Below are 25,866 nucleotides of genomic sequence, written 5' to 3'. Positions count from 1 at the left end.
GGGCAGCCCGTTCAGGGCCTAACTACTCTCCTTGTGAAGAACTTCCCCCTAACATCCAACCTAAATCTTCCCTCCTTCAGCTTGGATCCATTTCCCCTAGTCCTGCTGTTGTCAGCCCTTTTGAAGAGTTTACTCCCCTCCTGGGTGTAGGTTCCCTTCAGGTATTGATAGGCTGCAATGAGGTCACCCCGCAGCCTTCTCTTCTCCAGGCTGAACAAGCCCAACTCCCTCAGCCTGTCTTCATAGGGGAGGTGCTCCAGCCCCCTGATCATCTTAGTCGCCCTCCTCTGGACCCTTTCCAAAATCTCAATGTCTTTCTTGTACTGAGGGCTCCACACCTGGACACAGTACTCCAGATGGGGCCTCATAAGAGCCGAGTAGAGAGGGACAATCACCTCCCTCTCCCTGCTGACCACCCCTCTCCTGATGGAGCCCAGGATCCCATGCAAACTGTGGATGCAAACTGTCACCAGATCACGATTAATGTAATAAAGATATTCCTGGCAATGAAAAGTTTCTGGGATGATAATAAATGCAATTCGATTTTGAAGTTTGGTCTCCATCGTATTCAAAAAGACTTGGTAGTATCCATAAAAGGAGACCATTTTGAGAACAATATGTTCTCTTTGGATATTTCCAGACAGAGGAATTAGGGTTACCATTACAGTTGCCATTAGAATTAAGACAGATACCGGTAATAACTGGTATAATATACTATACAATACAAAAAATAAAAATAGAATGGAAATAAGTTGTTAAAATACTCTTGGTAAACTTAGTGTTATTTTTAAGAGCAAAGGAGAGCTTATTGTGTAAAGTGAATTTTATTAAAGTCAGTGGAACAGCAAAACTGTTATAATACTACATCATTTTGACAGGTCCTGAAAGAACAAGAAAATATAAAAAGAAAAATATTTAAAGATTGTCTTTAGGGGATAAAAAATGTCTACAGTATTACATTTTCAATATGTAGTTCCTTAAAGCACGCAACAGGTCTCATTTCTTCCTGAGCAGCAAATCTATAAGCCATGTTGCTTCATACTACTCTGTCAAATGTAATTAAATATATAGAAAAAACAGATCATGTTTTTACACATTTATACATATAATTTTGAGGTATATAAATATGTAAACAGATATATATGTTTATATATCATATAAAAACATAAACGTATTCATTTGTTATATATTTATGATGTAAGAGTATGTGTTGTATGTGGAGTATGAGGAGTGTTGCATGAGGAGTGTATGAGGGAGTATGAGAGATGGCCAGCAAGGTGAGGGAGAGGATTGCTCCCTTCTGCCCTTCCTCCATGAAGCCCCATCTGGAGTACTGTGTCCATGCCCCCAGCTCAGAAAAGACATGGAAGCTGCTAGCACAGGTGTGTGTGGGGGGGTGGGCACAAAGATATTGAAGGTTTAGAGTGACTCTCTTATGGAGAAAGGCTGAGGGAGTTTAATTTGTCTCTCTGGAGAGAGATGGCTCCAGAGAGACCTCTTTGTGGCCTTCCAGAGACCAATTTTAACATGGTCTGATAGTGATTGGCTGAGGGAGAATTGTTTTAAACAAAAAGAAGGAAGATTTAGAGTAGATATTAGGAGGAAATTCTCACTGAGAAGTTGGTGAGGCACTGGCACAGGCTTCCCAGAGAAGCTGTGGATTCCCCATCCCTGGACATGCTCAAGACCAGGTTTATGGGGCCCTGGACAGTTTGATCTAATGGTTGGCATCCAGCCCACAGCATTTGGGTTGGAGGAGGATGATCTTTAATGGCCCTTCAAACCCAAGCCATTCTATGATTCCATTATTCCATGATTCTGTTGTGTGGAAGCTGAGAACATCTGTTCACCAAGGTTATTCAATCAAAGAGTTTTGTGATTCAGAAAGAGACAATATATAAAGGTGAAAGTAGAAATGAGGACACACAATGAAACACAAACATAGGGTAAAAAACAAAGTTTACAGTCACTAATTGATGGGATACTAAGAAACTCCTGGTGAGTCTCTAGTTGGACTAGCAGGCAAGGAGGAGGCCTGAGGTAGATGAGAGGGCTCAGGATACAGGTATTGAGGTATTGAATGGTCTTAAGGGGCCATGCCATTATTTGGCAATCTACAAATGTATGTGTGCCTGTGAACCTGCAGACTGTTGTGTGTGTGTTTTCAGAAGTGAAATACTTTCTTGACAACTGCTGGTTGATCAGGAGGAATCCCTGACTCCAGAGCTGCAGGAATATCTATCCTATGAGAAAATCATGGCCTCTCAGCCCAGAGAAGAAACACCTCTGGGAACCATACAACAGCCCTCATGACTGTGGGGAGGTCACCGAGGAGAGACAAACTGTCCTTTTTCACAGCTTTTCACAGCTGGGCAGGGGAGGATGGCAATACAGTAAGCACAAACTGGTAAGACAGAAGTTCAGACTGGACACAGGGAGAAGCCCATTGTTCCAAATGTTTGGGCTTTTGCCCCTTAGTTTGTGGAGACCTGACTGGATAGAAAGCTCTGAGCAACTCAGTCTGCCCCTATAGATGAGCTTGCTGTCAGCAGAAGCTTGAAGACTTACTGAAGACCCCTTCTAGCTTGAATAATTCTGTGACTTGCAACATCACTCGTAGTACTACAACTAGGCAAATACTACACTACTACTGTACTGTTTTCACACTACAGCCACTGATAAATTACATGATCAACTTCCTTCAGAAGTTATTCCAAACTTTTTTTCTAAATCAAGTTGATAAGGGATACTGGAGAAAATGATTATAGAACTTTTTGTTGTTATTGTTGTTATTACTTTAATAAAGCCTGATGCTTTTGCTGGCCTGTCAGCCCTCAATGTCAATGACAATTTCTTTCCAAGAGAGTAAGTTCAAGTGTAAAATGATTTCTTGTTCTTCTGTACATTATTTCTTGTAATTTGTAACAATACTCTTAGGATTGAATGTCTTTGAATATTTAACTTTTCATACTTATCTGAAACATAACATTTGAAACAATTTGTAGGGGACTACTTTCACTAATGGTGGCTATATGTTTTTTGCTGCTGTTGTGAGAAGAGAGGAGAGTGATAGAGCAAGTGCAGTAAACAAAAATGCAGGTGCATGCTTTGTCACCTCAGCTTTTATTAAAATAACATAACATTGGATATTTTAATCCCAGGACAAGAGAACAACTGGCACAGCAGATCTACTGCAAGAATGATCCAGGTGTGTGTTTTGTGGACTCAGCTTTTTGAGCAGTGCCAGTGGCAAGTAGGGTGACATGAAAAGGACAGCAAACAACATGATTATACAAAACCGTGCATTACCTTTCAACACACAGTGATGTAAGGAAAAACAGAACTTGTATTTAATATTAAAGCTACTGTATACTTTAATAAAAATTTCAGGCAAGAATTATTTTAGTGTTGAAATATGGATCCCCATGGAAGCCAAGCTACTCAAGAATATGATTAATAGTTTTAAATTTCCCTAATTAAGTCTGGACGCTGACCCCTCTACTTTGCAAGACAGTATAGGTGTGAGGCCCATACTGTTTTCCCCATTTGTTCCTTCAGTTTTTCTGGTCAAAGCATCTCTAACTAATTAACTGAGAATTCATCAAGTGAACGAAAGAAAGCAAGAGTTACTAAAGTTCTTCACAGAAATTAAAAGTGTAAAAACAAAATACAGTGCTCCTTTATTCTCTGAAATCTCCCAGAAGATGGACAGTCTGCAGGCTATTTTTTTTTGCGGAGAGTGTTAGTTTGTTAGAATGTTGTAGGTGGTCTGGGGATCTAAACCCACAGATCTTTCTGTTTGCTTTATTGCAAATCTTCAGAATCCTTTAGTACACCAAATCCCCTTTTCTCTATCACCAGTAAAAGTCAGACAAAACCTACTTTGAAAGATCAAGGTGAAAATGTTATTTGAAATTTATTTACAAAGCATGGACAAAAATAATATGGGTAAAAGCATTTTGCTGCTGGGGAAAAAAAAAGAAAAAAAAAAAAGAAAAAAAAAATCTATCCTTTTCATTCCAAACATTTTATTTAGGCAGCAGTATCTCCTCTTACATATGTCTCTTTTTGCTTAACAATTAAATGGTATACTTTTGGAATTATATTTTTTCAGTGGAATGCTTACTTTGGGTAAGCTGCTTTATACGCTATTGGACTTAAATGAATGCAATAATTTGAAGTAAGTGCTCAAAGTCTTCACATTTTTCATGCAAATTAAAACAGTCAGTGTATTAAAAAATCCTTTAATAATTAAAACTCTTAAAATTTAAAACTTTAAAATACTTTTTTTTTTTTTTCCCTGCTTCCAAAAGTGGTTAACACTGATTTGATACTAATAATATAATTCATAATGCTTTGCAAGTAGAATGATGTCAAACCAGATGGAAGGGGTTATAGTGGATGAAATGTTGACACAAACCATCAGAGAGTGCTTGCAGCCCAGAAGGCCAAAGGTATCATGGGCTCCATCAACCGAGGGGTGGCAGCAGCGAGGGGAACTTGATTGCCCCTTCTGCTCTGACCTTGTGAGGCGCCTTCTGCAACACTGTATCTAAGTTCACGACCCCCAGCACAAGAAGGATGTGAAGCTGTTGGAGTTGGACTGGAGGATTCCGCAAGGATCATCAGATGATTGGAACAACTCTCCTATGAAGAAAGGATGAGGGAACTGGGTTTGTTCAGACCTCACTGTGGCCCAGATATACTGTGGATGACCCATCCCTAGAGGCATTCAAGGCCAGGTTGGATGGAGCCATGGGCAGCCAGATTTAATGGATGACAACACTGCTCATGGGAGGGGGTTGGAACTAGGTGATCCTTAAGCATTCCCTTTCAAGCCAAGCCATTCTATGATTCAACAGTTTCCCTGGTCAGCTCTCAGTGTGCAAACAACCAAAAGGTATTAGGGAAGAAAACAAAATCATCTATATGTACAGTTAAATACTGGCATAAAAAACAGTCATTCTTAGATTATGAATGTATTCAGCCAAAATATCAGCTTAATTCTCTATGCAAATATCACATGTAGCTAAGTAGTTGGCTCGTCAGCACCTATTCAATCTGAAATCCAACATGTATTAAAGACCTTAGAGTCAGCAGGGATTATTTTAGTTTTCAAACACTCCAAAGTAATCAAATAGTAATTTGATAGATATATTATCTATCAAAGGGAAGGAGTTACTGGCTGGAGGAGACATAAAATCTATATTTGATAGTTATTTACATAAACATAATTAAGTTATGGTTTCCCTTACCACAGAGAGAACTTGAAGGCCGAAGGCCCTGCGTAGCAACCATTACATTTGGCAGCTGGTTTGCTCTGATGCTGTTTGTGAGGCATTATATTGTAGAGGGATGCAATACTGAACCTACTGATCACCAACACAAGTGAATTGATTGGTGATTTCAGGATTGGAGGCTGTCTGAACTGTAGTGATCATGCAATGGTGGAGTTCATACTCCTGAGGCATATTAGAATGTCAAAGAATAAAATTAGGATGCTAAATTTTAGGAAAACCAAATTCCATCTCTTCAGGGAGTTAGTCAACAATAACCCCTGGGAATCTGTCCTCAGAGACAAGGGAGTGGATCATAGCTTGCAGACCTCTAAGGAGCTCTCTTTACGGCACAAAAGCTCTGCAACCCTTGCTGTAGAAGTCAGGAAAGGAAGGCAAGAGATCAGCGTGGCTGAAATGGGATCTGCTGGTCAAACTGGAGAGCAAGAAGAAAATGCATGAGCAGTGGAAGCAGGGACAGGTGAGCTGGGAAGAGTATAGGGATGCTGCTGGGATGTGTAGGGATGGGGTCAGGAAGGCCAAGACCCAGCTGGAACTGGTCTTGACAAATACTGCAAAGAAGAACAAGACAGGCTTCTAGTGCCTTTCTACAGCCTCCAGTACATCAACCAGAAAAGGAAAGTCCAAGAAGGTAGATCTTTCCTCTAGTGAGGAATACAGGCAAGTTGGTAATGACAGAGAAGGAAAAGGCTGAGCTACTCAATAACTTTTTTTGCCTCAGTCTTCACTGATGACTGCTCCTTAAAAAGCCCTCATTTAGGTTGGTCAGGCTGGGGGAGTAATGCCCCTCCCAATAAGATGAGGTTAGTGACCTCCTGAGGAACCTACACATCCACAAGTCTATGGGTCCTGATAAGATGTGTCCCAGAGTTCTAAGGAAATTGGCTGATGTAGTCATCAAGCCACATTTGATGGTCATGGCAGTCAATGTTAAGTCCCTGGTGACTGAAAAAACAGGCAGCATCTCACTCATTTTTAAGAATGATAGAAAGGACAACTCAGGAAAGTACAGACATTAGCTTTACCTCTGTGCCAGGGAAAATCATGGGATAGATCCTTCCAGAAGCTATGCTAAGACACATGGAAGAGAGGAAGGTGACATGGGAAAACCAGCATAGCTTCACCAGGGGCAAGTCCAGCTTTACCAACCTAGTGGCCTTCTATGATGATGTAATATATGATGATCAATGGGAATGATCAAAGGGAAGAGTCACTGAAGTCATCTATCTGGAGTTCAGTAAGGCTTTTGACATGATCCTCCATAAAATCCTTTTTCTCAAATTGGAAAGATATGAACGTGATGAGTGCACTGTTCAAAGGATGAGGAAATGGCTATGAGATCGTACCTGGAGAGTGGTGGTTGATAACTCAGTGCCTGGATGGAGAGCAGTGACAAGTGGTGTCCCTAAGGGATCAGTAATGGGACATCATTCTTTAACATCTTCATCGGTGATATGAAAAGTGAGATAGAGTGCACCCTCAGCAAATCTCTCAGCAATCAACACACATGATGGACAGGATGTCATCCAGAGAAACTTGATCTTGAGCAGTGGGTCCAGGTGAACCTCATGAGCAACTCCAAGTGCAAGGTCTCGTACCTCGGTTGTGGCAACCCCCATTACCAATACAAATTGGGAAATGAAAGATTGAGAGCAGCCCTGATGAAAAAGACCTGAGAGTAATGGTGGATGGCAAGCTGGACATGAACAAGCAATGTGCCCTCACAGCTCAAAAAGCCAACAGTATCCCAGGCTGTATCAAAAGCAGAATGACCAGGACATTGATCTTGCCCCTCTATTCTGCGCTGGTGAGGCCTCACCCAAAGTACTGCATACTGCATCCAGATGTGGAGTCCTCAATACAGAGAGACATAGACCTGTTGGAGTACATCCAGAGAAGGGCCACAAAAATGATCCAAGGGATGGAACACCTCTCCTACAAGGCCTGGAGAAGACTCTGGGCAGATCTAATAGCAGGTATTCAGTATATAAAGGGGTACTATGAGGAAGAAGGTGACAGATTACCTAGTGGTGTCTCTTTAGAAAGAACAAGGGGAAATGCTTTAAAGAAGGGATAGAAGGCTGAATAGAAGAAAAAAAAAATAGTTTACAATAATGGTGTTGTGGCACAGGAACCTGTTGGCCAGAAAGGTTGTGGAAGTCCTCTCCCTGGAGACATTCAAGGTCAGACTAGATGGGGCTCTGAGGAAAATGATCTATCTTTAAATATCCCTGTTCAAAGCAGGATGGTTAGACCATGTGATCTTTCCACTCAAACGATTCCATGATGCTATGTTTTTGTCCTTTTCTGCTGACTACTGAATTTGAAGCAGTACATACCTTGTGAGAGTTACTCTGAGTTTGCAAAATCAGAATCATAGAATGGTTTGGGTTGGAAGGGACCTTTACGATCATCTAGTTTCAACTCCACTGCTACAGGAAGGGACATCTCTCACAAGACCAGGTTGCTCAAAGCCCCATCCAGCTTGGCCTTAGATGCTTCCAGAGAGAAAGCATCCACAACCTTGCTGGGGAACCAGTTCCATTGTCTTACCACCATCACAGTAAAGAATTTCTTCCTAATGTCTAGTCTAAAGCTACTCTTATCTAGTTTAAAGCCATTTCCCCTTGTCCTATTGTTACATGCCCTAATAAAATGTCCCTCCCCAGCATTCTTGTAGACCCTCTTCAGGTACTGGAAGGTCCTCCTGGATCATTCTCTAGGCTGAAAAGCCCCAGTTCTCTCAGCCTGTCCTTACACGGGTGGTGCTTCAGCCCTCTTATCAGCTTTGTAGCCCTCCTCCAGGCCTGCTCCAACAGCTCCAAGTCCTTCTTGATTTAGGTACTCCAGAACTGGACACAATACTCCAGGTGGAGTTTTATGAGAGCAGAGTAGAGGGGCAGAATCACCTCCTTTGACCTGCTGGTCACACTTCTCTTGATGCTGTGGTATGCCTTCTGGACTGCAAATGCACATTGCCAGCTCATGTTGAGCCTTTCATCAACCAATGCCACCAATCTTTCTCAGGGCTGCTCTCAAACCATTCTCCGCCCAACTTGTTTCTGCGCTTGGGATTGCCTCAATCTATGTGCAGGACCTTTCACTTGGTCTTGTTGAACTTTATGAGGTTGGCATTAACACATCTCTCAAGCCTTTCCAGGTTGCTCTTTTGTATTTGATGTCAGTACACGTGTAAGTTTGGATGCTTTTTGTTGTTCTTGTTTATTTGTCTAAGGGAAATTAAACTCTTAAGGCATTACTTCTCTAGGGAATTAATATACTTCTTAGGTAAAGCATTTGACCTCAGGACTTCCAGTATATTTCTTCTTGTTTGTGCATCCCTGGAGGGTGTTCAGCTGTTACGTTCCTGTATGGTGACTGATGTGTCTTGATGAATTACACTTCTTTACTTGATATACTTTGAAACATTAGCAGCAATTTGAGACTGATAATGGGGTATCTTTCATGAAATCTGCCCAAGATAAGCAATATTAAATCCAAACAGCTCTTTCGGTCTATTATGGACTTGTATGGTAAAAATAGCAGTGTTTAAAAGTATTTTAAAATGGATCACTACTATTACATAAAATTCAGTGTACTAGGGAACGAACATGAAATGTTATCTAAACATCTGATCAGTCACATTTGCAATATATGCCATAATCACCTGTTTTGTTTTTTTGTTGTTGCTTTTTTGTTTTTTTTTTCTGATTGAATCTAGTGTGATCCAGGTTCTTCTGTTAGAGGACGTGCAACATATAAGAAAATCTCAGTTCTGAGCAAAGAAACCCATAACTTTATATCCTTGAAAATGTGTCTCTGAATATATCAAGGCATTGAATCTTTAAACATGCTGTTATTTGGCTGCTTTCATACTATAATACCATATTTATCCCTATAACTTTAAAATTTACTTAATTTTATTAATTTTGTTCTACGTATTTTGCTTTGATATAATTATTCAGAAACTGAAACACTTGAAGAGCAATTGGAAGCCCAGTAAGCAGGAATGTTTCATTTACATATTTCATCCTCCATATCTATTTTATTCAGAACAAAATGTTTTTAAAAGAAAATTGCACATCGAATATAACAATTTGAAGAATCTAACGAATCTAACTATGCAGCTTTTTTTTTTTTTTTAATGTTAAAATTTGAATTTACTGTGTGTTCCTTAACAACAGTCCAGATTATTCTTGGAAGATCTGTCTCCTTCTCCACTCCCTCTTTACCTCCCTCAAACATCAAAACTCCAAGGAGCACACGTGAAAGATGATGAAAGGTCAATGAAGATGCTACTGTAATATAGCTGTTTTAAATCACAGTTTTTCCTCAGAAAGTGTTGAGCTATTGGGCTGTATATCACCAGAAAAGCACTAGATCTGTTAAGAACATGTAAGCACCCATTTGAGTTTTTTTAGGCATTCACCCTGCAGAAAGCCTGGAAGGCTGTGAAGGAGCAGGGGATTTGCCCATTTATTCCAGCAGTGGGCGGGGATGCCTGTGCCAAATGATGGTGAGATGAGCATTTCTTGTTTGAATGCAAATAGACCTCAACCAACTCCCATGGGAATGATGCATAATGTTAAGGAGGAGTCCATTAGGAAAATAATAATAAACATTCTAATCTATTCCTTTATGTAAAGCATCATCACATTTAGCAATTTTGTGCAAAGCATATTTGCTTATCTGTACTCTTAACTCTTCCAATGATCCGTTAAACCACAGACATGAAATGATGTAATGAGAAAAAGTCTGCTTGGCCTTCCTACAGATCCAAAGCATCAGTGCTGCAACTATTTTGTGAGTTACAGGGAGTAAAATGGAAAATCTTCCTTTTAAAATTATAGGACACAAAACATAGCATCAGTCAGTTTTACAGGCGCAAGAGATGTGAAATTCTAAGATTCAATGTCTGGATCTCCTGCTAATGGTCTACTGATCAGATTGAAAGTGTTTCATACTAGAGTATAATTGGTAAAAAGGCAGTACTAAGACAACTTCTAGGCCAACTGATGTTACTGGAGTTACTTAGATTTGGAAAGTTTCACAGTTGAATAGAATTCAGCTTTTAATGTACAACTAGTGGTACAAATCTAAATTAATGTACGTTTTCTCACTTCAACTTTCACTTGGAATGATAAAAAATGAATAAAGTTAATAGAATTATATTATTCTATCAATCTCATCAGAATACATTATTTACCAAGCTCTGCACTCTCTAGTTTTTTAGGTATAACAGAACAAAGAAAAGGACTGAAGAAAGATCACTTGCCCATAAAAAAGAAATGTAAACTAATTTTAAATGCACATCATGCTTTTTCATCTTTGACAGCAGCAGTATTTCAGAAGATACTAGATATGAGGTATTTATGGCAGGTGCATTACTACTTAGAAACTAATCTCACACACATGGCTGTTAACGTGAAATATGGATTTTAATAATCCAGCTTGGTGAGATATGTAAGTCTGCCTGGTGGGGATGTGATTAGCCACAGTCTGCAAGATTAATTGAGATACACAGTGCAAGATTGCATTTAGTGAACTCCAAGCCAGTCTGATTATGCAAGAGATCACTTAGTTAGGACTGTTTCTTTATGGATATAAAAACAGATAAATCACAAACTCTACTGTGACAGCAGAGTCAGAATAGAAACTATTTAAGTCAGTGGGCCTGATGAACAGAAAATACCAGACATTTTGCAAACAGAAAAAATGAACTGCCAACAACAAAAGATTCCATGTAGTTCAGATAGAGGAAAAAAAACATACAATAAATGGGTTTTTAAATGTCTGTCATCATAAATACTTAAACTTGGTGTTACAATACTTACTTTTTGTTTAAATGGAGCAATATTAATTCAGGAGACTACTGTTTTTTAAATGGAAATCTTATTTTTACTCTAGAGTTTGAAACTGCTTTAAGATGAAATATGATGAACTACATGAAGTACCAATTCAGAGAGTTAGATTACTTAAGAATGACAGTAAAATTAAGTAATTTTAATTCAATATCATTATTTTTCCATAATGAGTATATACTTCCTCTTCCAACTCATCACATTATTGAAAACACCAATTTATAATACAAGAAATAACAAGTACAGGACCAAACTTGCAGAAACCACTAAATACTTTTCTTTGCTAGCTACCCTTAACTTGTATAATTTACCTATTCTCTCCTTGCCCGAGTCTGTGAACTCATTAGCAGCTGACAGAAGTACCAGAGGGTGTTCAGATACTATTGTTTTATCTTTCCCGTTAAATGAGAAATTAGAAAGTTCTTTGGGATAAAATTCGTTCTGAGATTTGGTAATAACTTCAAAGGATGAAAGTCGTGAAGACAGCACCTACAATCATTCATGTTAAAGTGTAAACTTTTATTTTATGCCCCCAGCTTTGCCTATAAGAGCTCCCAGCTGCAAATTTACTAGCATCTGGAGCCATCTAAATGATAGTTTTGTTAATTCTCTTAATCATAGTGAGCCTGGTGCAGATTACTCAATCTATTGTACTAAAGATGACAACAAACTGAACAATGAGAAATGCCAGAATAAGACAGTCCAAACTGTACTTCATTTGTTTACTTTGACTTATCTTTATTTTTGTTTAACTTACATTATTCATATAAATTATCAGTAAATGTAAGACATTTTATATAAAAGTACTCAACTCTTAGTAGCATGAACATTAGCCTATAATTCTACTTCATTAAATAATTTTCTGGATAAGAAAAATCATTTGTGTAAGTATGTACGTGTCTCAAGGAAACACTACAAAAGAAGCAACAAGTGGACACTGGACATTTTGAAGAGTTCAGCAAGTCATATTCTGACATTTAAAATGCTTTTTACCTTCAGTGAAAATTTTGTGTCTCATTTGAAAAAAAATTAGAAAGTTTGCAAATTTTATGTGAGGAGTAAGTAAAATATCACCACCATGCCAGTCTGGGAAAGAGCTTTTATGGTTCAGAAGCATTCCACAGCATTATTCAAAAATCTGACTGTTGTTAACATAGACTTTAGATCTGCAAGGCTAAATGAGATATCTTTCACTTCCATTCATATTTAATATATATTTCTAGGAAATCTGTAGAACTTTATTATACTATTCTCAGATTTTTATATTTTCAGTCAAACAATTCAAATTATGTAGTTATTTGCTATAAAAGAAAGAGGTTCTACTACAAATTAATTTTAACAAAAAAATAATAATATGTAATAAAATGTGTAGTCTATGAAATATATTACAAATTTAGAATAGCCTAAATTAGAGTCTTCTTTTCCACAAAGACGGACAGTGGTCTAAAGAAACATCAGAAATATCAAAATAGTCTATGCAAGCACAGCCACTGTGTTATTTGATTAATGAAGGTGAAATATTGCCCATAAAATAAGGTGGGAATATGATGGGGATGCCTCTTGGGTTATAGTTTTTGACACTGCAGACATAAGAACCTTGCTTAAAATAATGGAAAAAGAATAATGAAACAGAGTTAAATAAATTTTGGATTATTTCTCTCATCTCTTGGTCAAAACTTTTCTGTAAGTCATTCCTTTATAAAGTGGTATAGATGTTCAGATTTTTTTTTTTTTTTTAAGATGGAGTTGACCTTTAATGATAGGAAAAATATTTTTTGAACTATGTATTATTATAGATAAGTGTATGTTTACAAAAACATATGCAGGAACAGATTTATGTTAACTTTTGGCTAAGGCACACTGGAAAGAAAGAAGGCAATTTAAAATGAAGTTAATTCTTCACAACTTAATATTCCTTGAAGAAAACAATGCTTCCTTTATTCTTCATAGTATTGAGGATAACAATAAACAAGATAGGCAGAGTTCATACACAATGCAATTACTTGTAGGTTATGCTTTCTCTTATCTGTAATTACTCTTTACTTCACAGAGCCAAATGCTTAAAGATGAAGATAAATTACAACATGTATTAAATATAATGGCTCTGTTTTCTCAACAACATAATGTGAATTTGGAAAAGAAAGAGATTATTCATTCTATTAATAATGAAAAGGGAAGAATAACATTAATAAAAAACAAGTCTCATTTGCCTTGTTTTATTGCAAGAGTGAATGTGTTTTGACTGGCATGATCTTGAACTAAGGTTTCTTTTTCTGCATGGTGTTTGATTTTTAAGGTATACTTAAAAGCAGCACTAAAGAGAATCTAGTTAATTCCTCTTAAATTTAGAAAGGGTGAAAAATATCATCTATTTGAACTATTCTTTTAACTCTGTTTTTGACTTTGGACTCAAGAATTAAATACTTTCAGCGTTTGAGAAACCACATAATTGTTTTCCTCTTCAGCATTTCACTAGAGTCATGTTTTTTATAAAAGCAAACCAAACACTGTAGAACTGTTATTTCATTCCTATTAACAGAAGAATAACGTGCTTTCTATTTAGTACTTTTTTCTTTCTTTCTTTTTTTCTTTCTTTTAAAATAGATACCCGCGTCCACATACTATTAAAACAGTAAACCCACGACAAATACTATTTAATGTCATGCAACATTTGGAGTGGTTTCATTAATATTTAATTTTTATTTTTATTTTTTTTCCAAAATACTCCTGAGTCTTCCACCTTTTTTAACAATCGTTACACTAAGACTATAAAATAGTTTCCTCTTTGGATGTTACTTGTTACAGCTATGACAAGAATTACTGCCAAATTAATTAGGGCTAGACTTCTGTGAGTGTTGGCATCTATAATAACAATAACATGTTCACTCGTAACTTCCACTGATGTAGACATCTTGTTGTTTCTTTTTCTTCTTCATCACCACATTACATAACATGAATTAATATTAACTCTATATAGTATAATTTCTGTACTATGGGTTTGTTGGCACATACTTCTTTATATAATACAGGTACAGTTACTTTGTACACTTTTCTTTACATTGTCAACAACAAATGAAGTTACTTCAAAAGAAGACAATAGGAAAATCAGAAAGAAATAAAAGGCTAGAAGGGGCCTCTGTGGCCCATTCGCACCCTTGCTGCAATATTAGCTGTATCTAAACAATTCTGACAGTATTTGAAAGCAGTGATGAATATATCTCAGTGTCCTACAACAATTTTCATGTAGACAGTTAAACATCATAAATTGAAGTTTTCCATAATGACTATTCTATATCTCTTCTGCTGCAATTTTATCTTTTGATTTGCTTATGTTGTTCTCAGAGGACAATTAATTTTATTTCTTCTTTGTAATTACCGTTTATTTACTTAAGAAATAAAACTGCCAAGCCCAACTGGTTTATTCTTCTCTTGCTTTATTATTTTATTTTCTATAGAATTAATCTTTCTACCATACTTCATATGCTTGTTTATTTGTTTGTTTACGCTGTTATGCTTTTCTGATCTCTCTTCAGCTGAGCACAATACTCCAGAGAAAACTCTTACACTGGAAGAGAAGATTTACTTCCCATCTAACAAAGAGCATTATTGTTTCCATTTTGCATTACAACTGTCTCCTTCCTTACGTACAGTAGATAAACGCCTATGGATGAGAATCATAGAATGGCCTGGGTTGAAAAGGACCACAGTGATCATCTGGTTGAAACAATGATTTTAACCCCCATTCTATGTGCAGGGTTGCCAACCACCAGACCAGGCTGCCCAGAACCACATCCAGCCTGGCCTTGAATACCTACATGATGGGGCAGTGCCTCCAGGGATGGGGCAGGGATGAGTAAAAGATTCATTCTAATCTGTTTTTAACTGTATTTCTTTCTCTAATATTTTCTTATCACTAGAGTTACTTGCCATCTCCTGAAACTTCTCCTTTTTCAATTTAATGAAAAATAAAAAATGAAATATCTAAGATTTTACAGAGAAATTTGTTGCTGCTTTTCCTGTCTGCTGACTTACAGACTATGATTTTCTCTTTATTTCTTCTTTGCTCTCTACATGTCTCAATTGAAACAATAGCAAAAAAGTAATCTAGCACTATTGCTGCCATGAAAATTATCACAACTCTCCATCATGTCAATTAAGTCAGAAGTTAAGCTTGTAATGTTGTCATATTTAGATTCTCAATTTCTGGTTTTTTTTCTATGTATTTATGACACCTGCACATATGCATTCATGCAGCTTCTTCCGAAACTGCTACTACCTCATCTTCAAGTGAAATTGGGTGAAATTTCCCTGAAACTATATAAATGTTGAAAGTTTCTGAATCAGGACAAAAGCGAGGTAAGAATTTGAAATAAAAGTAACAAGGTATAGAAAATTGTGGTACTGCATGTAGTTCATTTGAAATAGGCAAGGCTACTGAGGATTCAATGAATTTATAATACTTGCTTCAGGTCATCTTACAGAACTAAATAATAAGAGAAGAACAGAAATTCATTTTAGTATATATGCTTTTGAAATAGGCTCCGTTAGCTCTATGTGAAGAAAGCATAATGCTCAGCCCAGTTAAAAGGTATCTTGCTGATTATAAATGAGATAATTTGGAGATAATTATTTGGCTGTACTGTTTGACATCAACCTGCTGAAATGGTTTCATGATAGTAATGTTTTCCTTTTTAAATTTGATATAAATCTGTTTCCTATGTTTGACACTCCCACATATATGTGACTTCTTTTTCCTTGCAGGAATAAAAAGAATGAAGAGAACAAGGATGAGCATATGATCATCAGTAATATGAAAGAATACCACTTTTAAGTCACATATCACACTGCTGTGGAGAGATTCTGGTTACCCTTATCATACAGTGAACCATACTGCTTTTGTTCTTGGAAATTATTCAAGTTCCAGGAGAGATTTCCTTTTTTTTTTTTTTGTTTTAGTCAGCCATAGCAAATTCATCACATATTTGGGCTAATTCCACTAGATCTCTTCACTGTAAGTGAAAAAAAAAAAAAGATACCTTTTTAGAACAAAAATTGTCTTATCTTGAAGAATAAGATGAATAGTTCCCTAAAAATGCCTCCTTTTACTGCCAAGAAAAGATCCTGGAGCAATCAAGTCAATTGTATAGCTTAACAATGTAGAATTTTAAAAAATAAGTCAGAGACTCATTTGATTTGCCCCTCTTTGTACTGGGGACACTGTACACCAAATATGTAGGTCTTTGAACTCAGCCAGCTCCTTCATCTCACATTTCCATTTCCCATAAGATCTAGGCTAGCATTCACAGTTTAACTGCTTGGAGATATGAGAAAAATACATCTCCACAGGGTAAACCAACAGTTTGAATTCAGTTGTTTTTTTTTTTCCAAAAAAGATAAAGCACTGGATATTTCAAGTGATTTGGACTACAGGTACTCCAGACCTCATAATTTATTTAGGTATATTCTCTGGACACATTGGTCTTGACTAGTGCACATCCATGCAGTTGTCTTCAACCTGACAATAGCTGATGGTTCAAGTTAAGCAATCTTACACAATTTCTAGTATTTTGGTTTCTTCTACATGGTGATTTCTGTCCTAAGTGATAACTGAGTCCTATTCCACATGAACTCTTCTACAATAAAGCAGTTTCACTGCCTATAAGCTAACCTATTGACTCACTGCTTCATTTCTATATCTCCAAATCTGCAGTCTCAATATCTGCATTTGAATATTATTTTGAGGAAAAGCGAGACTGCAAACAGAACAGCCAATTGAAAATGCAGAGCCCAAACTGTGAAAAAACTCAAACTGCTTTAAAAACAAAACAAAACAAAACAACCTTTTGTTAGTGTTGCTTTATGACATTTTTAAAATTATCTTTGCTTTCAGAAGTATTAGTATTAGTATTAAAAAAAAGACTAATTCAGTGCTACTAAAAATAAACAGATATTCAAAGTCTAAATTGTGTGATATATTGCAGAGGGTTTTGTAATGCAATTGTACATTACATAGGTACATTGACAGAAAGAAGATTCTTCACAGAGATGTTTGATTCTTTGGGCAAGCATTGGAGCATGAATATAGCTGGAGAACACAACTGTATTCATTTTATCTAGTATACAGTCTTGTCCAGTATCTTCAAGGTATTTGTCTTTCTTATGGTTATTTTGAACTTTATTTTCCTTAGATATCAACTTCCTCCTTAGCAATGCTCTTCTCTGTTATGCCAGTACATTAGATCATTCCAATAGCCTTTACATACATTACTCTGCCATCTTCAACCTTAAATAAGAGAATATTTGCATTAAATCCCCAACTCTGAGTTTGTCTGGACATTGTCTAGGAAATGTATAGTACTGTAAAGTACAGTGCATACTGTAGTTAACTGAATGGTCTGGGGCAGTCGCCAGGGTCGACAGGGGCCCCCTGGCCCCTGGGAAACCATGGCAACAAATGACTTGAAGATAAGATAGAAGAACAGGATAGACCAAATAAGGAAGAAACAAGACATGCCACATGTCCATTGGTCAGGTAGTAGCCCTAAGGCATGGGGAAAGTTTTAAGAAGGATGTGCTCCTTGCAATTAACGCCATTTTACCGCTCGCCATATTGGTGTCATGAAAAGCGTGTGAAACTGGCCGGGGCTGTCGGAACACTTTCACAGGGAGACTTCAATCAGGGTCACCGAAACTAAGGCGACAGCATACTATCAATGTTAATAGTGGAAAATGGGGGAAAAGTAGATCCTTCAATTATCAAGCACTGCTTTGCACTGAAACAGCAATGGAAATGTGAACAATACCTATAGAGAAATACAGAATAATGAACGCATCTAAAATCAAAATATGTCTTGTGAGCAGAGATTTCTTCATGCAGAGAATTTGCTAGCCAAAGAAGGTACATGTGCAAGTATTAATTCAAGTGTATGTCATTAGTGAAGAACACTTTCTGCAAAACTTGGTGCCATTAATTAATTGTAATTTAGATGGATGAGAAAATGAATCTAGAATGCTCTTTCAATACTATATTTGAAGAAGAATCTTAAAAGTATGTATTATTTTGATGACACATGACTTTAGAGTTTGTTTTTATTACTATATTCAATTAATTTCTTATAGAAAATATAGTCTGAAGCCTTATTACCAAAATATGAATATCTTTAAAACTTATTTGTCCAACTATTCCCATATCAAACCATATTTTTTTAATTAGACATGCTGTATTTAGTCAGCTTTACTAAAAGTCACAGAAATATCACTATCCAAAGAATAAGAACATATACTGTGATTATATACTACAGTATATAAGGCTATTTCCAATAAGCAGTAATGAATTTACCCAGAATGAGTTCATTGTGAAGTGACAGATTTTTTTGAGTAGCATGCCATGAGCACCAATCTATTGCATTCTCACTACTCAATTTTTAGAGGCTTTATACTGAAATGGATTTCCCAGTGAGATTCATATCTCTCTGAGAGCTACTCATACTGTTATTCACTGTAAATATCTCCAGCAGCCCTATTAACTTTAATGCATTAGTTCTTCTATTTATTGCAACTTAATGAATGCATAATAATTCTAGTTTAGGACACCATTCTCAGGATAGATTTTCCAAGATCCTGTATCTCAGCAGATGCACTATCATAAATTACCACAAAGCTACATGCTTTTTTATGACGATCATAAGACAAAATTATTAGAAAAACCTTTTTTATACTCTACTACATACTCGGCATTCAGAAAGGCCACAGGTTTAGTAAAAGCATCTTGTCTGTGTGGTATAATCAGCATATGTTCCACAAATAACCAGGATTTAGGAAGAAATGTGGTTATAAAACCAGACGTACAGCATTTTTTGAGGTAGAGCAAGTAGACAAGAATTAAGGAGATAGACCATCAAATACGAGCAAACTGCTAGTTTCTGACAATTGCAACAATTACTTTACATTGTATTCATAACAGTAGCTCTTTCCCTTCCCAGTTATTTGAAACAACACTGAATAAAAATGAACCATGTATTTGAGGGTTGAGGGCTTGTTGAGGTTTTACATGAACAAATGAAATTGTATTTGTGTGTCACCCACTTCACATCTATAAAGAGAAAGCCATAAAACAGAAATGAGCGAGTGCATTTTAGGGAAATTCAGATGTATAAAATATTTTCTGAATCTCTGCCACACTTAAGAATTAATGCTTGAAACCCTGGAGAGCATTTTAAGTAGCTGTAATATGCACTCGGGTAATTCATGTAAATCCTACATATGAAGTTTTAGTATGACAAACAAATCTTCTTGCTTTGATCTAATTTTAGACTATTAAAAAAAAGCTAAACCAGCTTTAAAAGCCGAATTACAAATCCTGCAGACATCAAAATAAGTTAAAAGAAACAAAGATACCCAAGAAAAGCCATCACTTCCAACTGTGAAATTTGTGTGAGTAATAGATAACCGTTGTATTTCTATTTGAACAAGCTGTGCTATGTACAATTATAAATTTATGAAAAAACATTAGTTCTATGGATTTGGAAAGGTTTTTGAAGTTGTTTACTGATCCTATGAAGTAGTTGGATAGCCTTACAAACCAGGAAGAAAAACGCAATGCTTTCATGAACAAAGTTGAATTTTGTCAGTAGTTCTTAGTAAATAATAGTCTTAGTAAATGGTTTTTATGTTAGCTCATGTGTTCTACATTGTTGTTTTGTTTCTCAGTTCGCTCCCACATCCCACGTGGGGGTTGTAAAGATTTGAGTGAAGGACTGTGTGGTGCTTTGTTACCTGTTGAACTAAAGCATAACACCATGAACTAACAGTTTAACATTTTCAGAAATCACAGGGAGAAACACAAGAACATATCACACCTTCTACTTCTTAAGAGAAATCAGAATTCCTTTGGAAATTTATGCACTCAGTTCTGAGTACAAGTTCACTGCACAGCAGTGCTCAGGTCAGTCATTTTAAGTCCTCTTTGATTTGTATTTTACACTGAACACAGCCTGTTGGCAGCTGAAAATTCTTGTATGTGAATCAAGTAATTAAGACATACATCTTCCATGTTACATTTTGTAGTTCTGCCAGGGTAGTTAGCTTTGCACTGCATGTCATTGATTTATCTTTCTCAGCATATATGGATGTCAATGACATCATCATAGGTTTTCTAAACCAGGGCTGAGATAGCACAGAATTGTGCTTTTTTTTATTTTATTTTTTTTTAAAGTAACATTATTGAAAACAAACAGTACTTTTCAAACAGATATTAAAATACTTTGTAATAAAGGTAAGTATTTTATAATTTGCTGTTGAAGGTTTATGCCTTGGTTTAACGTATTTAGCTTTCTCTGTTTATGTATGCACTCACTGTATGTATGCAAGAATATATTGCAAAGAAGAAAAATATACCTCAGCAATTACACTATCTAATCAACCTCTATCTGGTGACTAAAGAAATATAATAGAAACATTTAATTCCTTTGTTTTTAAAAAACAAAACAAAACAACTTAATTTGATTGAAAATATAGTGGAATAATTTTTCAATTCAGTTCACTATGTTTTATGCATGAGTTATAAGCAATAAATCATGCTTCATGTTTACAACTTAAAAATAATATTCTGGATGAACTAGCAACCTAAAGATTTATTGGTTATGAATTTTTTCCTTTGCAAAAAAGTTTTTTCTTTAAATAAATTGCAATCTTTCTTTTCAACAAGAACTTCTAGAATTGCAGACATTCTAGCCAAATTAATGCTCTTCTTTATTATATATGCATTGTGCAGGCATTTTTTTCTGCATAGTAATACTTTGTAACAGCTTAAGTAATAGCTACATTCAAGTTAAATCATCAGTGTTGAATTCATATGTCCTCATTAAATTAAATAGTACGTTCCAGATTTAGAATCAACTCTGTTCTCCTGTTTATAGTACTAGTGTGTAGGTTGACAGGTAACTTTGGTAAGTCAAAGACATACTCTAGGATCTAGATCTAGGAAGGTTACTAAAACCATTTGAGTGGAGTCACTGATGGGTCTATTGGAAAGAATATGAAAACACCAGTGTTTGTGAATGAACTTAAGATCCCAAGATAAGTACATTTCCTGAAAAAGTATCTATTATTGCATTAAAAAAAAATAAAAATAATAATAATAAAAAGCAAGCAAACAAAAAAACCCACCTCAATTTCTTTAATGACACTTCTGACTGCTGTCCTGTTTAATGGTAACCCAACAAACCACACACAACTACTGCCTTTCAGGGAAGCTATTTTGCTGAAAGAGGAAAAATAACTCAGGCAGAAGTAAAGAAGCAAGCAAAGAACAAAGTGCTTACCATCAAATGCTGTGCTGGGGTACAAAGTAGCCTGACACGAGCCTAAGTAATGATATAATACAGCCCTCCAGCATGCAGGTGTATCTATTCTATCATCTAGAGGACATGCAAATCACTAACAAATGCAAAGAAGGAGCTGATGTTAGAAGATAAGTAACCTGCACCTGCAATCTAGAAGGCAAGTCAAGGCCTTAGAATGGTAGGCAAAATATATTGTTATAAAATCAGTTTGGCTTTAGAAATTAGGAAACTGATGCATATAACACAGTAGTTTAGTCTGTATCTTTTGATATTTTACCAATATTTTGTTAGATGTTTAGTTATTTTATCAAAAGAAAAGAAAAGGAGAGTCCCCATGTAAAGGTTTATAAACAATCTGAAATATTTATAATGTAAAGATGTCAGGACAGTTTTACTGTTAAGAGACTGAGCATTTGGCTTCTTTTCCTTTAGATTTGCATTTCGGTTTTGAAATTGTTTGAACTGATTACAGCAAACTAAATGCTGATATTGCTTCATGTTTTCATCCTTTCCCTGACTATTAATTATTTTGCAGCCACTTTAGACATATGTTTGCTTTTGTTTGTATGAAAGTGTGTTTGCAAATAAAGAGGAATCAGGGACTGACACTATGAAATTGCTTTCATTTTCATCCTACCACTAAATAAGCTCTCCTCTGAATGTCAAATTAAAAGTAACTCGATTTCAAGCAAGATAGCTTCATGATTTAAAGATAATTTAATGTGAAGAAAGGCTGAAGAATTTGTCTTATATCAAAAAGCAGTAACCTGAAAAAAGCACAGTGCAGATTTTATTATTTATTTATTTATTTATTTTCTGAACATCTACTGGCTGCAAATTCCAGCAGTTTTCTCAGGGCAGTTGTCACAACTTTGGTAAAGCTTTCCAAGTGTCTGTGTTTTGTGATTTGGAATGTAAGTAAATACATATATGTATATATGTAATATATATAATGAAGTGAGTTTGATAATGAGTTTGATCAATTAAGATTATTCATACTACTTAAGTTTCAATGCTGTGGACACAGAAGTTTTAATTTCACATCCAACTTTATTTTGAGCAACCCAACTCTCACCAAGACTTGTTGGTGGAAGAGATAGCTCTAAATAATTTTGCCTTTGGCCAATGAACATTTGCTGCCATTTGTCAACCAGTCTTGAACTGACCTCTGATAAAATTTTATTTAACATTTTAGACATAGGTTTTTAGTACTCCTCTGGAGTAAGCCCTAGAGAGTACTAAGTCTCAGATTTATTTTTTTTTTCCTATAGCTGAGAAGATTATGTTAGATATTACAGAAAAGCCATAGTGACCTTATCCTCCAGTCTTTTCAGGTGTTAGACTTATGTGCTCACAAGTTTTAAGTTTATTCATGTAAAAAAGATATTTAGCTTTGCACAATAAAGAAAATAATGTATCCCTTTTTAGCAAAAGATAGGCACCTGAACAAATTACAATATTTATATATACATATAAATAATTCTTTATAATATATATATATAATTATATATAATAGTTACATTTTTCTCTCTGAGAAATTTGGGGCATAAGGCACAGATTCCCTTGGAATTTCAGTACTCTGTTCTGCTGCAGGTGGCTTTTCTTTCAAATCAAGTTTCACTCATCCCTACCCTACAATCAATTTTGTTTTTCAGGTGGCTCTTGTGATACGAAGAACCTCTCTATAGCAAGCCAAATACTTTTGTTCACTTTCTTTGCTAATTTATTACCATATCAGTAAATACTGGTGACATTTCAGACATTTTTTCCCACTCAGAAAGCTTTCTCTTGGTGCACAATGCTAAAAAATTCTGAAAAATGATGAAAAAAATGTAGGATTTATTTTAGTAATCCTAAAAACAGCCAATTTATTATATCTAATATACAGAAAGTTACTCTTTCTGCATTAATATACAACAACGTAGAGCAAACAAGAAGATAGAAACTATCATAACACTGCCCAATGACATTTTAACAAGCATAGGCACTCCGCATTCTAAACTATGGCAGAAGAATATGGTTTGCTGGGCACATTTTTGTCATTGGCCTTTTGGAAAGGATGTCTTTTTTTCTCTTTCAGACTCTGCCTCTAACTTTGTGTGACCTTTGGCAAGTCCCATTACTTGGGTGTGCAGCATACATAAAAATGAGTAAACTGTTACTTTACTTGTTCTCTTGAGGTTTGTCAAGCTTAATTAGTGAATTTTATAAATCTTTTACAAATGTAAAATGTTATAAGGACAAAGTTTTATTGCCACATTTCCCTTGGGAAATGAGTTTCTTAGAGCTGTGGGAGATAATTAGTCACATTTTGCAGGCTGTACTGCAACTAAAACTGCCATTCAAGTAATCTCTTGTATTATATGAACAATAATTATCTTCAAAAATTTGTCAAGATCAGATGTGGGTTTTGGGTCACTTTTGGGTCTTTTCCTGTCCTTTCACAACTTGGAACTGGTTATGATTTGCTCCATTTCCTTTATTTTCTAATGGTGACAAATTTTCACCTTATTTCCAGATAACTGCTTATATTGAATGGATAGGAAATAAGTACTGCCTAAAAATTCTGCTTTATTTAGGAGTACGTTTCCCAGATCCTTAAGCAATTGTAGTCCATATAAACTATAAACATTCTTTTAAAAATAATTGTAATTTAATTAAATAATTGGCTGTAGGTTTTCTTAGCTGATGTCATTAAGCCTACCATGAGCTCACAGCTGGCCATTTGAATATGTCTTTTTCTTCGAATACCAATGTCAACATCGTTCTTTATTTTGAAAAAACATATCAGACATCAGCCTCATTTAGTGGAATTTCAGAGGCTGAACTCCCTGTGTGGCATCAATAAAGATATTGGCACACTTCTGAAAATGTATCTTATTGGCCACTTTTTTTTTTTTTTTTTTAAAGTGGATGCATGAAGATTCACAAACAATTCTCATGTTTTTATTTTCCTGATTTCTCTATCTCTTTTATTAAATTTTGTGACCTTTACCTCTTAATGGATATCTAAATTGACTTACTGTTTCTTTTTTTTACAGACAAATCCATCTAGTTACAGAAAGCCATCAGCTTATAGACAAAATTAGATTTACTTTCTCTTCATTATTTTTCTTTTTTTTTTTTTTTTTCCCAAAATTTGATGTCATTTCACACAATCACAGAATTGCCGGGGTTAGAAGGGACCTCTAGAGATCATCAAGTTCAACCCTCTGCTAAAGAAGGTTTCCTACAATAAGTTGCACAGGAAGATTCCAGTTGGGTCTTGAATATCTCTGGAACAGACTCCACAGTCTTTCTGGGCAGCCTGTTCCAGTACTCCATAACTCTGACAGCAAGCAAGTTCTCCTTTGTGTTTGTATGGAACTTCCTGTGTATCAGTTTCTGCCTTTTGCCCCGTGTTCTATAGCTGCAGATTCGCATTCTGCTGTTTCTCTCTGAATCTCTGTCATTACAATCTATAGTCAGGGGAATTACGGTAATGGCTTACAAAAAAAAAAAAAACAACCTCCTATGAAATGAGTACTATGAGTACTATTTGTGTTAATGTTCCAGTCACGTGACTTCATCAAATTTCTGTTATGCCAACTAATTCATAACTGTGATCACAATCATAATGTAAGATGCTTCTGTTTACATTTCTTACATTAATAAACATTCATATATGATGTTCATTAATTTGATTTACTACTTACTTTCTTCTTCATTACGATGAATAATCCTCTCACCCTTTGTTCACAGCCCCTCTGCCAGGTGATTAAAAAGATAATAATTGTGCTGTGACCTAATTTAAAGTTTACAGTTAGCAAGTCTATATGAAAAGGCTGTCTGTACTTAATTCTTCTATTCTGAGGCACTTGTCACTCAGCAAGCTGAGTGGATGGATGCAAGATGGAAGCAAGATGGAATTTCATCCTATAGAATCCTTAGAGTTCGAAGGGACCTCTTAAGGCTATCTAGTCCAACTCTCCTGTAATGAACAGGGTCATCAACAGCTAGATCGGGTTGCCCAGGTCCTGATCCAGCCTCCCCTTGAAAGTCTCCAGGGAGGGGGCATCAACCACATCACTGTGCAACCTGATTCAGTGCATCACCACCCTTACTGTAAAATATTTTTTCCTTACACCTAACATAAATCTACCCTCTTTGAGCTTAAAAAAAATTTGGACATTTCACGAATTTGTGTGTTAAATTTGCATAAAGGCCATGCTAATTTTCTCTGAATCATTCCAATTTTAGTGTATGCACTACACTAAACTAGTGTACGCAGAAGTCAGAACAATGGTATTGGAAGATTCTATCTGGAAATAATACCAACACAGATAGGCATAGGAAAAATTATATTAATGTCATCTATGCTTAGAG

At 35.9% G+C, this 25,866-nt stretch overlaps 1 protein-coding gene and 1 non-coding gene across 4 annotated transcripts in view; both read right to left on the bottom strand.

Moving 5' to 3' along the window:
- CNTN5 (contactin 5) overlaps positions 1 to 25,866 on the bottom strand; it is a 579,795-nt gene that overhangs the window by 259,443 nt on the left and 294,486 nt on the right. The gene's annotated exons all lie outside the window — the stretch shown is intronic.
- Positions 25,658 to 25,765, bottom strand: LOC128075027 (U6 spliceosomal RNA). Its single transcript, XR_008203571.1, has one exon. It is a non-coding gene; the product is annotated as a U6 spliceosomal RNA (small nuclear RNA).

This window comes from Tympanuchus pallidicinctus, unplaced genomic scaffold, assembly GCF_026119805.1.
Source record: "Tympanuchus pallidicinctus isolate F22 unplaced genomic scaffold, pur_lepc_1.0 scaffold11, whole genome shotgun sequence".
Classification (NCBI taxonomy): domain Eukaryota; kingdom Metazoa; phylum Chordata; class Aves; order Galliformes; family Phasianidae; genus Tympanuchus; species Tympanuchus pallidicinctus.
The sequence above is the reverse complement of the archived record's forward strand: the minus strand, read 5'-3'. Positions and strand labels throughout refer to the sequence as shown.